We start from the raw sequence: 14,429 nt of genomic DNA, 5'->3' as shown, positions 1-14,429 counted from the left end.
CCAGCAATCAGCAATTGGGGTTCAATTCCCCAACACGAGATTCTGCCGACAGAGTCATAGAGTTAAGGAAAAGTACAGCACAGAAACCGGCCCTTCAGCCCATCCAGTTCATGGCGAACCATTTAACATGCCTACTCCCATCGACCTGCACCGAGACCATAGCCTCTGTGCCCCTATCCAAACTTCTCTTAACATTGAAATCAAGCTCACATCCACTTGTGTTGGCAGCTCATTCCACACACTCATGACCCTCTGAGTGAAGACGTTTCCCCTCATGTTCCCCTTAAACTTTTCACCTTTCACCCTGAACACATGCCCTCTAGTTGTAGTCTCACCCAACCTCAGTGGATAAAGTCTGTTTGCACTTACCCTAACTATACCCTACATAATTTGTATACCTCTGTCAAATCTTCCCTCAATCTTCTACATTCCAAGGAATAAGGTCCTAAACTATTCAATCTTTCCTTATAACTCTGTACTCTTTCAACATTATTTACATCTTTCCTATAGGTAGGTGACCAAAACTGCACATATTGTTCCAAATTAGTCTTCACCAACGTCTTATACAACTTCAACATAACATCCCAACTCCTGCACTCAAAACTTAGATCTATGAAGGCTAATATGCCAAAAGCTTTCTTTCTGACCCTATCTCCCTGTGACACCAATTTTAAATGAATTATGGACCTGTATTCCCAGATCCCTTTGTTCCACAACACTCCTCCGTGCCCTACCGTTCACTGTGTAAGACCTACCCTGGTTTGCCCAACCAAAATGCAACTCCTCACACTTGTCTGTATTAAGTTACATCTGCCATTTTTCCAGCTGATCCAGATCCTGCCGCAAGCTCTGATAGTCTTCCTTGCTGTCCACCGCATATTGTTGTCATCCGTATATTTGCCGATCCAGTTAACTACATTATCATCTAGATCATTGATATAGAGGACAAACAACAATGGATCCAGCACTGATCCCTGTGGCACTCCACTAGTCACAGGCCTCCAGTTACAGAGGCAACCCTCTACTATCACGCTCTGGTTTCTCCCACAAAGCCAACGGTGGATTCAATTTACTACCTCGTCTTGAATGTTGTGTGACTGAACCATCTTCACCAGCTCCCATGTGGGACCTTGTCAAAGGCCTTACTGAAGTCCATGTAGACTACATCCACTGTCTTGCCTTAATTAACTTTCTCAGTAATTTCCTCAAAAACCTCTAAGATTGGTTAGGCACGACCTACCAAAGCTATGCTGACTATTCCTGATCAGTCCATCTCTGTCCAAATACTCATATATCGGGTCCCTTAGAACACCTTCCAATGATTTTCCCACTGATGTCAGGCTCACTGGCCTATGATTTCCTGTTTATTTTTGGAGTCTTTCTTGAACAGCAGAACAACATTCTGTCCTCCTCTGATCGGCTGTCCTCTGGCTCCTCACTTGCTGCTAAGGATGGTTTAAATATCTTCACTAGGACCTCTGCAATGTCTGCACTTGCCTCTCACAAGGTCCAAGGGAACACCTTGTCAGGCCCTGGAGATTTATCCACCATAATTTGCCTCAAGACAGCTAACACCTCCTCCTCTGTAATCTGCATAATGTCCATAAAGTTGATGTCACTTTGCCTCACTTCTATAAACTCTGTGTCCATCTCCTGATGAAAAAAATCCATTTACCATCTCTCCCATCTCGTCTGGCTCCAGCATAGATTACCATTCTGATCTTACAGTGGACTAATTTTGTTCCTTGCAATCATTTTGTTCTTAATATATCTGCAGGATTCTCCTTCACCTTGTCTGCTGAGTAACCTTGTGCCTTTTTTTAGCCCTCCTGATTAATTTCATAAGTATTTTCTTGCATTTCTTATACTCCATAAGCACTTCATTTGTTCCTGCCTGCCTATACCTGCTATGCACCTCCTTTTTTCCTTAACCAGAGCCTCCATATCTCTTGAAAACCAAGGTTTCCTAAATCAGTTCTCTTTACCTTTTACTCTGACAGGCACGTACAAGATTTCACTTTTGAAGGCCTCCCACTTACCAAGACCACCTTTGCCAGAAAACAGCCTGTCTCTATCCACACTTTCCAGATCCTTTCTGATACCATCAAAGTTGACCTTTCTCCAATTTAAAATCTCAACCCATGCACCAGACCTATCGTTTTGCATATTTACTTTGAAACTAATGGCATCGTGATCACAAAGTGTTCCCTTACACAAACTTCCATCACCTGTCCAGTCTCATTCCCTAATAGCAGATCCGGTATCACAAACTCTCCCTTTGGGACTTCTACATACAGATTAAGGAAACTATCTTGAACAGATTTGACAAACTCTATCCCACCTAGTCCTTTTGCAGGATGGGAGTCCTAGTCAATATGTGGAAAGTTAAAATCACCTGCTATATTCCTCTAAATCCCGACAACTGTTGGTTGGTCTGTAATATAGCCCCATTTACGTGGTCCCGCCTTTCTTATTCCTCAGTTACACCCCATACCACCTCACTGGATAAGTTCTCCAGTCTATCCTGACTGAGCACTGCCGTGACACCTTCCCTGACTAGTGACACCACCCCTCCTCCTTTAACTCCTCCTGCTCTGTCGTGTCTAAAACAACACAACCCTGGAATATTGAGCTGCCAGTCCTGCCCCTCCTGCAACCAACTCTCACTGCTGGCTACAATATCATAATTCCATGTGTTGATCCATGCCCTGAGCTCATCTGCCTTTCCTACAATACTTCTTGTATTAAAATATATACAGCTCAGGACACTAGTTGCACCATGCTCAACCTTTTGATTCCTGACTTTGTCTGAGGTCGTAACAACATCTATCTCTACAACCTCTACACTATATGTCCCGGCACTCTGGTTCCCATCCCCCTGCAACCTCAAAACTTCAATTCAAACCACAACAACACCACCACCACCCCACCCCCTGGGAAGCACTAACTAACCTTCCCGCTAGGATATTAGCTCCACCAGTTCAGGTGCAATCTGTCTCTCCTGTACAAGTGCTGCCTTCCCTGGAAGACAGCCCAATGATCCAAAAATCTTATGCCCTCCCTCCCACACCAACTCCTTAGCCATGTGCTAAACTGCATAATCTTTCTATTTCTGGCCTCACTAGCATGTGGCACGGGTAGCCATCCTAAGGTCACAACCCAGTTTCCTGTGCCCTGCACCTTGGGTGTAACTACCTCCCTACATGTCCTATCTATCACCCCTTCAGCCTCTCGAATGATCCGGAGTTCATCCAGTTCCATCTCCAACTCCTTAACGCAGATCGTTGGAAGCTGCAGCTGGATGCACTTGCTGCCATTGTAGTGATCAGGGACACTGGAGGTCTCCCTGCCTTCCCACATCCCGCAGGAGGAGCATTCCACTATCCTGCCTGGCATCTCATATATGTAGAATCACAGGTAGTCCTAGTGTTGTCTGTACAGCGCCAGTACAGACTCTTGAGCCTCCCCATGTCCATGCTAAAGTTTGGAGTCATTTTCCCTCCTTTACTCCATAGTCCTTGACAATTCAGTGATCCTGCAACTCCTCAGAAGGTCTCACAGATAAAAGAATCAATCTGCAAATGGGTGAGCAGCATAGCAGTCAGCGTAACGCTTTACAAAGCTAGCAATTGGGGTTCCAGTCCTGCCCCTGCCTTTGAGGAGTTTCTACTTCCTCCCAACCTGTTGTTGAGGGGGTTGGCCACAAGGGTGCGCTGCACTGGATGCCCCTGTCTGTGAGGGGCTTCTACTTCCTTCCAACAGATATACCTGTTGTTGAGGGGGATGGCCACAGGGGTGCACTGCACTGGCTGTTTAACCCCTTTCCCAGTGGGTCTCCTCTGGGTGCTCTGGTTTCCTCCCACATTCCATTGACATGCAGGTGAGCATTAGTAAGCTGTGGACATGCTATATTGGAATTGAATGCACAGCAACACTTGCAGGCCGCACCCACCACACCCTTGGACAGTGTTGGTCGTTGACACAAACGACATATTTCACTGTACGGTTTGATGCACATGTGACAAATAAAGCTAATATTAAAATCTTAAGACTAAGGAAGTTATGTATCTTCTGTCTAGAGTTAAATGATTTTACCTGAGATAACAGGGGCATTAAAGATTAGCCTCCATTTCTCTGGGTAAAGCCGGCCAAATTGATTGGGACCTGCAAGTCTGCCCAACCACTGCCCTCTCCTCCCCACCCTCTGCCCTCTCCTCCCCAACCACTGCCCTCTCATCCCCACCCTCTGCCCTGTCCTCCCCAACCACTGCCCTCTCCTCCCCACCCTCTGTCCTCTCCTCCCCAACCACTGCCCTCTCCTCCCCACCCTCTGCCCTCTCCTCCCCAACCTCTGCCCTGTCCTCCCCACCCTCTGCCGCACACTCTACTCGACCTAATATTAAGTACATCCTCTCAATTGTAAAGATAGCCAATGAGTACTGAATCAAATATTGAAAGGCCTAGACAGAGTAGATGTGATGTAGATGTTTCCAGTCTTGTGGAGTCTAGGGCCTGAGGGCACAGCTTCAGAATCCAAGGATGTCCCTTTAGAACAGAGATAAGGAGGAATTTCTTTAGCCAAAGGGTGGTGAATCTGTGGAATTCAGACAGCTGTGAAGTCCAAGTAATTGGGTATATTTAAAGCCGAGGTTGACAGGTTCTTGATTAAGGGAGTCTAAGTTTATGTGGAGACGGTAGGAAAGTGGAGCTGATGGGGAAAATAAATCAGCCTGGATCAAATGGTGGAGTAGACCCAATGGACTGAATCGAAACAGTCTGCAGATACTGACTATCTCTGAACCTTGGAAAAAAATAATAGAAACAGGAAATGCTGAATATACTGAGCAGGCAAGGCTGAGAAGAGAGAAACAGAATGAATATTTCAGGTGCCTAGCCTTCATCAGAAGATAGTGAGTTAGCCTGAAACATCTCTCTGTCAATGTCACTGCCTGACACAATGAGTATTCCCTACAGTTACTGCTTTCATTTCTTCGAATCAAGATCATGCTACTTTCAGATTCGTAAGAGATGAAAAAGACAAGAGAGGCAGAAAATATGTTTGTCCATCTCATAAAGCAGGTATCTTAATATAGACCATGCAGAGATGATTGGGCAATTTCCTTGTCAATCATGCTTGCTGATTGAGTTTGGTTTTACGCACATTATTTATACGTAATGTCAAAGGCTCCGCTCACTGCACTTTTTCAGATCAATTACTCTGAGGTAAGTTGCTGCAGTCTGTATTTCCTTTATCTTGAAATAGTCTTTCAAAACGCAAAGTCTTTGGGCAATATTTAGACTATAATACCATAAGACGTAGGGACAGAACAAGACCATTCAGTCCATTGAGTCTGCACCAGCATTCCATCATGGCTGATTTATTATCCCTCTGAACTCCATTCTCCTGCCATCTCCCTGTAACCTTTGACACCCTGACTAATCAAGAACATATCAACCTCTGCTTTAAATATACTCAATGACTTGGCCTCCACAGCTGTCCAAGGCAATGAATTTGACAGATTCACCACAAGGGCAGATCGAGGGTCATTAGGGGAGTCGGAAAATCTACTGCTGTGGGCCCAAAGACCCGGGATCTTTAAGATCTTTGGGAACAGAGCACAAAAAAAGTTATGTAACTGACTTTTAACATCGTAAACCAGCGAGTTGTTTGTTATGTCTCCCCACTCGCTGGGAAAATGGAGACACCTCCCTCTCCCTTATTAGGGAGCGAGAGAACCTGTGGTGTGTTGAATACCGGGTAAGACGCAAAGTCTTTGGGGTAACTGCAAGTCTATGTCTTTGGCCTGGCTTTGCTCATGATTGAGTGCTCAGAGGCGGTGCCGATGCCTGTTAATTTTTTGCCGGTGGGGGGAGGGGGGACTGTTGCTCGCTGCTGCTTACACGCGGCTGGGAGGGGAGCTGGGGGGGACTTTGGGGTTCTTACGTTTAACTGTCATTCATTCTTTGGGGCACTCCTCTGTTTTCATGGATGCTTGCGAAGTAAAAGCATTTCAGGATGTAAATTCCTCTGACACTAAATTGGACCTTTGACCCTTGCCTAAAGAAATTCCGCCTCATCTCAGTTCTATATGGATGTCCCTCTACTCTGAGGTTGTGTCCTCTGGTCCTAGATTCACACACTACAGGAAACATCCTCTCCACATTGTCTATATTTACTATATGTGCTCTTTGTTGTGAGTCAGAACTCTTGTCCTATTGACAACTCGTTCTTTATGCAGAGACATTATTGATTATTCTGTTCAATATGTAAAAGATCTATTTTTCCATTAATACTATAAAACCACTGCTTTCAGTTAATTGCAGAAGCAGTTAACTAGATCATTAAGAGTAACAGGCACAAAATGATGGAGGAGTTCAACAGATCCGGCAGCATCGACAGAGAAGTATAAAGAGTCAATGTTTCTGCATCAAGACTAGATCATTAAACTTAGTCCATTAACTTTTCCCACTACTTTTCCTGTATTATCCTGGCTTCTCATCTGCTTTATCACCTTCTTGGTCTCTAATTCCTTCTTAGACCACAGGAAAATAACACTGGAGAGGTAGTAATGGGGGGGGGGGGTGGGAGGTCAAAGAAATGGCGGACGAACTTAATAATTAATTTGTGTTGGTCTTCACTGTGGAAGACACTGGCAGTGTACCAGAAATTTGAGAGTATCAGGGGGCAGAGGTGAATATTGTTGCCATTACTAAGGAGAAGGTGCTTAGGAAGCTGAAAGGTCTGAAGGTAGATAAATCACTAGACCAGATGGTGTACATTCCAGGTGTCCTGAAAGAGGTAGATGAAGAGATTGTTGAGGCATTAGTAATAATCTTTCAAGATTCAATGGATTCTGGCATGCTTCTGGAGGACTGACAAATTGTAAGTATCACTCACCCTTCAAGAAGGGAGGAAGGCAGAACAAAAGAAATTATAAGGCAGTTAGCATGACCTCAGTGGCAGAAAGATGTTGGAATCTATTATCAAGGATGAGTTTTTGGGGTACTTGAGTTACATGATAAAATAGGCCAAAGTCAGCATGGTTTCCTTAAGGGGAAGTCTTGCCTGATAAATCTGTTGGAATTCTTTGAGGAAATAACTAGCAGGATAGACAATGCCTATTACATGCAGGGTAGACAAAGGAGATGCAGTGAATGTAGTTCACTTGGATTTTCAGAAGGCCTTTGACAAGATGCGGCACATGAGGCTGCTTAGCAAATAAGAGACCGTTGTATTACCGGAAAGACATGAGCATGGATAGAATATTGGCTGATTGCCAGGAGGCAGAGTCCGAATAGAGGGAGCCTCCTCTTGTTGGCTGCCTGTGACTAGTGGTATTCCACAAGAATTGGTAATGGAACCACTTCTTTTCACATTATATGTCAACGATTTGGATGGTGGAATTGATGGAATTGATGGCTTTGTGGACAAATTTGCAGATGGTACAAAGGTAGGTGGAGGAGCTTAGAGTGTTGAGGAAGCAGGAGGTCTGCAGAAGGACTTGGATGGATTGGGAGAATGGGCAAAGAATTGGCAGATGAAATACAGTGTCAGGAATGTCTGGTCATGCACTTTGATAGAAGGAATAACGGCATACTAATTTCTAAACAGGGAGAAAATTGGAAAAATCAAAAGTGCGAAAGGACTTGCAAGTCCTTGTACAGGATTCCCTGAAGTTTTGGTGGTAAGGAAGGCAAATGCAATGTTAGCATCCGTTTCGAGAGGACTAGAATATAAAAGCAAGGATATAATGTTGAGGCTTCATAAGGCACTGGTCAGACCACAGTTGGAGTATTGTGAGTAGTTCTCAGCCCCTTTTCTAAGAATGGACGTGCTGGCATTAGAGAGGGTCCAGAGGAGGTTCACAAGACTTATTCTAGGAATGAAAGGGTTAGCATATGAGAAGAGTTTAAAGGTTCTGGGCCTGTATTCACTGGAGTTTAGAAGAATGAGAGGGGATTTTGTTGAAACCTATTGAATATTGAAAGGCCTAGATAGAATGGATGTGGAGATGACATTTCACAAAGTGGGTGAGTCTAGGACCAGATGGCACAGCCTCAAAATAGAGGGACATCCATTTAGAACAGAGACAAGAAGAAATTTATTTAGCCAGAAGTTGGTGAATCTGTGGAATTTTGCTGGGGGGGGCCAAGTCACTGATTATATTTAAAACAGAGGTTGATAGGTTCTTGGTTAGTCGAGGCATCAAAGGACACGGGGAGAAGGCAGGAGATTGGCGCTGAGAGGGAGAATGAGCCTGCCTTGATGGAATGGTGGAGCAGACTCAATGGGCACAGTGGTCTAATTCTACTCCTATATCTTATGTCTAATTCCTGGTACCAATCCGTACCTTTTTCTTCTTGTTTTCAAGTTCAAGATCAAGTTTAATTGTCATTCAACCTTCATTAATACAGCCAAACGAGAGAGTGTTCCTCTGGGGCCAAGGTGCAAAATACTGTATCAACAGTCACACACAGCACAAGGCACTTATAGATAGCAGTAAACATACATTCACACAAATGAAAGTATAATTTCCCCCAGGTCTTTGAGTCTGTGTTCTGTTAAAAGAGAAGTTTTAGTGGTAGCTCATGACGATAGAGTTAGTGCTAGTTTAATCCACAAGACTCATTGAAAGCGTGCAGGAATGAAGGCCAGTCTGCAGGGAGCTGACAGAAATGGCCATAACTAGATCAAATATCAGTTGGTGGGAGGTGCATTCAGAAACTCCAGCAGATACCAGCCAGTTATGATGATGGTGGAAGCAAAATTAATTTTGATCACCGAACATTTACACGTTTTCTTGAAAGGATAAAAAGGCTCGAATCTAGCAGGATTTTTTTTTAAATATTAGCTGTTCACTGATACAGCCTGAGCTGCATGTAAAAGGTTCCATTCTATGTTTAATTCACATTAATTCTCCAAGCCTCTTGAGCTTCTTTCGTCAGTCAGTCAGATAACGGCTGAATTAGTTCTTCAAACGCATCGGCGAATGTCTGATCAGTATATCTTCAGTTCTTCAGAGCTCCACTAACGCTTAAAACTTAAGGCCTAAGGATGTTATCATTGCCAGTTCCAGTCATTATAACTTCTCTGTCCATTCATGAGTGTCTCCCTGGGGTGCCCTGATCATGCTACCTGTCTGTCTGGACATGCTTTCTCCATTCATGAAGGGTCTCACCTCCCATACCATAGAGTGACGTAGAGTGACCTCCAAGAAGAGAGTAGGTCTCAAGTGTTGAATCTCCAGAACACCCTTACAGCCTTTGGCAGTGTGTCCATTCTGAACAATTTCTGGGGTACTGTAGCACAGAAACAGGTCCTTCAGCCCATCTAGTCCATGCTGACCCAATCTTCTGCCTAGTCCCATCTACCTACACCCTGAACATATCCCTCCAAACTCATCTACCTCTGGACCTATCCAAACTTCTCTTACATGTTACGATTGAATCCACATCCACCACTTCTGCTGGCGGCTCGTTCCACACAAATACCAACCTCTGAAGACAGAAGTTTCCCTCAGATTCCCCTTCAGTATTTTACCTTTCACCCTAAACCTCTAGTTCTAATCTTATCCAGCCTCAGGGGAAATCTGGCATACATTCCCCTTGTCTACACTTCTCACAATTGTGTATGCCTCTGTATGATGTCCCATCACTCTCCTGTACTCCAGGGAATGAAGTCTTCACCTGTTCAATCTTTCCCTATAACTCAGGTCCTCAAGTCCCAGCAACACCCTTGTGAATTTTCTCTGCACTCTTTCAAGCTTATTAATATCTTTCCCATAGGTAGGTGACCAGAACTGCATACAATACTCCACATTTGACTTCACCAACATCTTGTACAACTCCAACATAACATCACAACTCCTGTACTCAGTGCCCTGATTATGAAGGTCAATGTGCCGAAAGCTTTTTTTATGACCCTATCTACCTGTGATGCTACTTTCAAGGAATTATGAAACTGTATTCCCAGATGGCTCTGTTCTACTGCACGCCTCTGAGACCCACCATTCACAGTATCGGTCTTACCCTGGTTTGATCTCTAACTGAGATTTTTTAAAACATTCAAATCATTTTAAACAATTTATCAAAAATCTCAGAGAAGTTCTAATAAATAATTAAGACACTAAAGTAAACTACCTTGAACACTAACCTACACTTACTTCTCTCTATAGACCTCATTTATATCCCATCTGACCCTGCTTCATTACAAAAATTCTTCCACACATCTCCTCAGTACAATAATGTGCCTTCACTGGGCTTTAGTTGGAGGTTGGAAAATCAAATGTGATGGTATCTGAGCTCCAGTTCATAACCGACTGAGTCCAGATGAGGTTCTTAACCTGATGAACTGCCCATTGCCCACTTCCCTCCACAGAGGCTGCCGGATCCACTGAGTTCCTCCAGCACTTTGACTTTTTTATTTTCCGGATTCCAGCATCCGCAGCCTCTTGTGTCTCCGTCTCAGACACTGCGTGGAGCCCTCAGCTGTCAGTCACATTGCTTTGGGCCTAGGTTCAGGCCTCGTTCGATGTAAAGGCCCCGTCTTCACAAAGATTGGGGTGGGTGGGTGGGCCTTCACATTGAAGGTGGAGCTGAGACCCTGAATTTGTTTGAGCAACCATGATTCTATTGAGTGGCGTGAGGCTCAAAGGATTGAATTGTATACACCTGCTCACCATACATCTTCCCCGTCACCTGGGACACTTTCCAACATGTCTGTCCTTAACCTCTTCTCCTGCCATGATGAGGCCATACTCATGTTGGAGGAGCAACAGCTTCTGCATCATCCATCTGCAAAGGGTCCATTCTGATGGCATGACCAGGAATTTCTCCACTCTCCTCCTTCTCTCCTTTTCCATTCCCCATTCCAGCTCCCCTCTCACCCCTTCTCTTCTCCTCACCTGCCTATCACCTTCCCTTTGTGCCCCTCCTCCTTCCCCCTCACCTGTTCTCACCTATCACCTGGCACCAGCTTGTCCACCTCCCCTCCCCCCACCTTCTTATTCTGGCTTCTCCCCCTCACTTCCTGGAGGGCGGAGTTTAGGAGGACAATGGCGCCTAATGGTGGCTCGTTTGCTTGCCTCTCTGGAAACAGCTCTAATTCTATTTTTAATATCTCTATTTTTCCCTTTCAGGGTTCTTTTGAAGACCCTGACCTGGAGTTACATGCTGACTTTGGTTCTTTGCAGAAATAGGACCCACTCTCAGGGTCTCACAACTAGTCACTATTCGATATGCCAAGGACGCGGTCTAGAAGATTAGCGCACCTTCAGGGTTCCGGGATTTCATGGCTCTGGAGGCAGGCGGATTCGAGGTCAGTGCTGCCGCAGAAAACTGGTGTGTCGTGCGAGACAGAAGATCGAAAGCAGTAAGCTGGCTGCTGCCTATGTGCCCAGAGACCCGAGTTCTTTGGGCACAGAACTCGGAAAAAGTGATACAACAGACTTATAACATCATAAATCAGTGAGTTCTTTGTTATGTCTCCCCTCTCGCTGTGAAACGGGGACATCTCTTTTTCCCTTATTAGGGAGACAGCGAGCCTGTAGTATGTCAAATACCGGGTGAACGAGTAGTCTTCGGGGTACTGCAAGTCTGTGTCTTTGCTGTTGCTTTGCTGCACTCTTGAGTGCTCGTGGGGGGGGGGGTGCTGTTGCTTTTTTTGCTGTGGGGGGGGTCGTCGTTTTGCTGCTGCTTGTGCGTGGGATGAGGGAGTTGGAGCATTTAACTGTCATTCATCCTTTGGGGCACTCCTCTGTTTTCATGGATGTTTGTGAACAAAGAGAATTTCAGGATGTATATTGCATAAGTTTCTCTGACATTAAATGTATCTTTGAAACCTATTGAAAGCTTTCCAGTCCTGATGAAGGGTCTCAGCCTGAAGCGCTGGCTGTTCATTCTCTCCATAGATTCTACCTGAGTTCCTCCAGCATTTTGCGTGCGGTGCTCAAGATTTCCAGCCTCTGCCAAATCTCCCATGTTTCCTGCTCCTATGCATTACACGAGTGTTACTGCAACAAGTAACTTGTCAAAGAAGCTAACGACTGCCCAGATTGAGCAGTCAAAATGGATGTGATGGATCACCAACACAGCAAACACAGAAAATTTATGAACTTCTTCACAAATGCCGCAAAGTGCATATTCCACACTTTCTTTTAAAAACTGCAAATTATGAGACATCATTGCCATTTCCAGAGGGTTGTAAACTCAGCCAGCTCCATCCTGGGCATGAGCCTCCCCAGCATCAAGGACATCTTCAAAAGGCAGTGTCTCGAAAAGGCAGCATCAATTTTGAAGGATCCTTACCATCCAGGACATGCCTTCTTTTTTCTCCCGTCAGGGAAGAGGTTCAGGAGCCTGAAGACACGCACTCAATGTTTAAGGAACAGCTTCTTGCCTTCTGCCATCAAATTTCTGAACAGTCCATGAACCCTTGAACATTTCCTCACTAATTTGCTCTCCTTTTGCATGATTTAATCACCGGTTAACATATTTCTTGCTGTAACTCTCCGCGACTATAAGGTATTGCAATTTACCGCTGCCACAAAACAACAAATTTCACAACGTACAGTATGTCAGTGATAATAAACCTGATGGTAAGAGTAAGTCCACCCCACAGTAAACATCCAGAAGACTTCTGATAGAGTGCATGAAACAAAGCCCATTGCAGAATCTGTTTGTAATACACAGATAAAGTGCACTCTGTATTTGTCCACAAGGTAAATCGGAACATGTTTTGGCTTTTGTCACAGAAATTCATCTTGCCCCAGGCTTGATGGCTCATAATGGTTTCTCTCTTTCCTTCTGAGGGGAGAAAAATGTTCTGACCCAGTTTTCCCCTCCTTTGATTCACTTATATAATCCTGACCACAATAGCAGCAACCTGCATTTACATATAGTACTGTGCAAAAAAGTTTTAGGACGTATATGTATAGCTAGAGTGCCTGAGACTTTTTCCACAGTACGCTAGTAACTTTATGTATTGCACTGTACTGCTGCAAAAAAAATCATGACTTATGTGAGTGATGATAAACCTGATTCTGATATGGGTCTCGCTTGTGGACTGAGAGTGGGAAGGGGGCAGGGAGAGGACAGGGAGTGGGAAGCACCAGAGAAACATTCTGTAATGATCAATGTTTGGAATCAAATGACCTTATAGTCATAGTCATAGTCATACTTTATTGATCCCGAGGGAAAATCCTGGTGTCTCAGTGCTGGGTGGGTCAGCACCCACTCCACCCCCCTCCCGTCCCTGGGACTCCCACTCTGCCACCCTTCCCGTGGTACCCCACTCTCGCCATTCTCAACAGCCTTTGCTCCCACCAGGTTTACAGACTTGCTCTCCTCTTCATGTTGACAAGTGCAGGACTGAGCAAAAGTCTAGGCACCCTAGCTATATAAATGTGCCTCAGAGTTTTGCACAGCACTGTAGTACCTTCAACACAGCAAAAATTACACTCATTGGCAGCACTACAACTCACTGCAGACAAGGTCAAGACGTTCAGTTGTTGTTCAGACCAAACATCAGAATGAAGAAGAAATGTGATCTAAGCAACTTTGACCTTTGGTGCTAGATGGGGTGGTTTGAGCATCGGAGAATCTGCTGATCTCCTGGAATTGTCACACACAACAGTCTCTGGAGTTTACAGAGAATGGCGTGAAAAACAAAAAAAAAATCCAGTGAACGGTGGTTCTGTGGGTGAAAAGGCCTCGTTAATGAGAGAGGTCAAAGGAGAAGGGCCTGACTGGTTCAAGCTGACAGGAGAGTGACAGTAACTCAGCTGACCACGCATCAAAACAGTGGTGTGCAGAAGATCATCTCTGAATGCACAACATGTCGAACCTTGAAGTGGATGGGTTACAGCAGCAGAAGGCCATGAATATACACTCGGTGGCCACTTTATTAGGTACAGGAGGTGCCTATAAATTAACCACTGAGTGTACACCAAGTTGTTTCACAGGGGCCATCATCGAATAAGTTTGACACCAGGTCACAGAACGAGACTGTAAGGCAAATCCAGGAATCTTGGGTCACAGTGCCTTAAAGAAGGGAGGGGTGACAAGATAGTGAGGTTAGTGGAGGGAAGTCCGAAGTATAGGACCTTGGCAACTGAAGGTATGGCCACCAGACATGAGGTAATTACCGCTGTTAGTATGTAAAAGAACAGAGTGGGAGATCAGAGTCCCCTAAGGAAGGCAGAACAGGAAGAAGTTACCAACATGGGATGGGGGGGTCAAGGATGTAGAAGGATTTGCCTTCCTAAATGTCCAGTTAGGTGCTCAGTTCATTCAAGGATGGACAATAGATGTTGACATGGCAACAGCCACATCCCATGAATGAACATGAGGGCCGGGGGAGCATGGAATGGACGTGAATGTCAGGATAGAGGTTACAGTGATACGGATGAGGGAGAGAGATTGGAAAACAG

This window comes from Mobula birostris, unplaced genomic scaffold (genome assembly GCF_030028105.1).
Source record: "Mobula birostris isolate sMobBir1 unplaced genomic scaffold, sMobBir1.hap1 scaffold_408, whole genome shotgun sequence".
NCBI lineage: Eukaryota > Metazoa > Chordata > Chondrichthyes > Myliobatiformes > Myliobatidae > Mobula > Mobula birostris.
Note: the sequence above shows the minus strand (reverse complement) of the source record.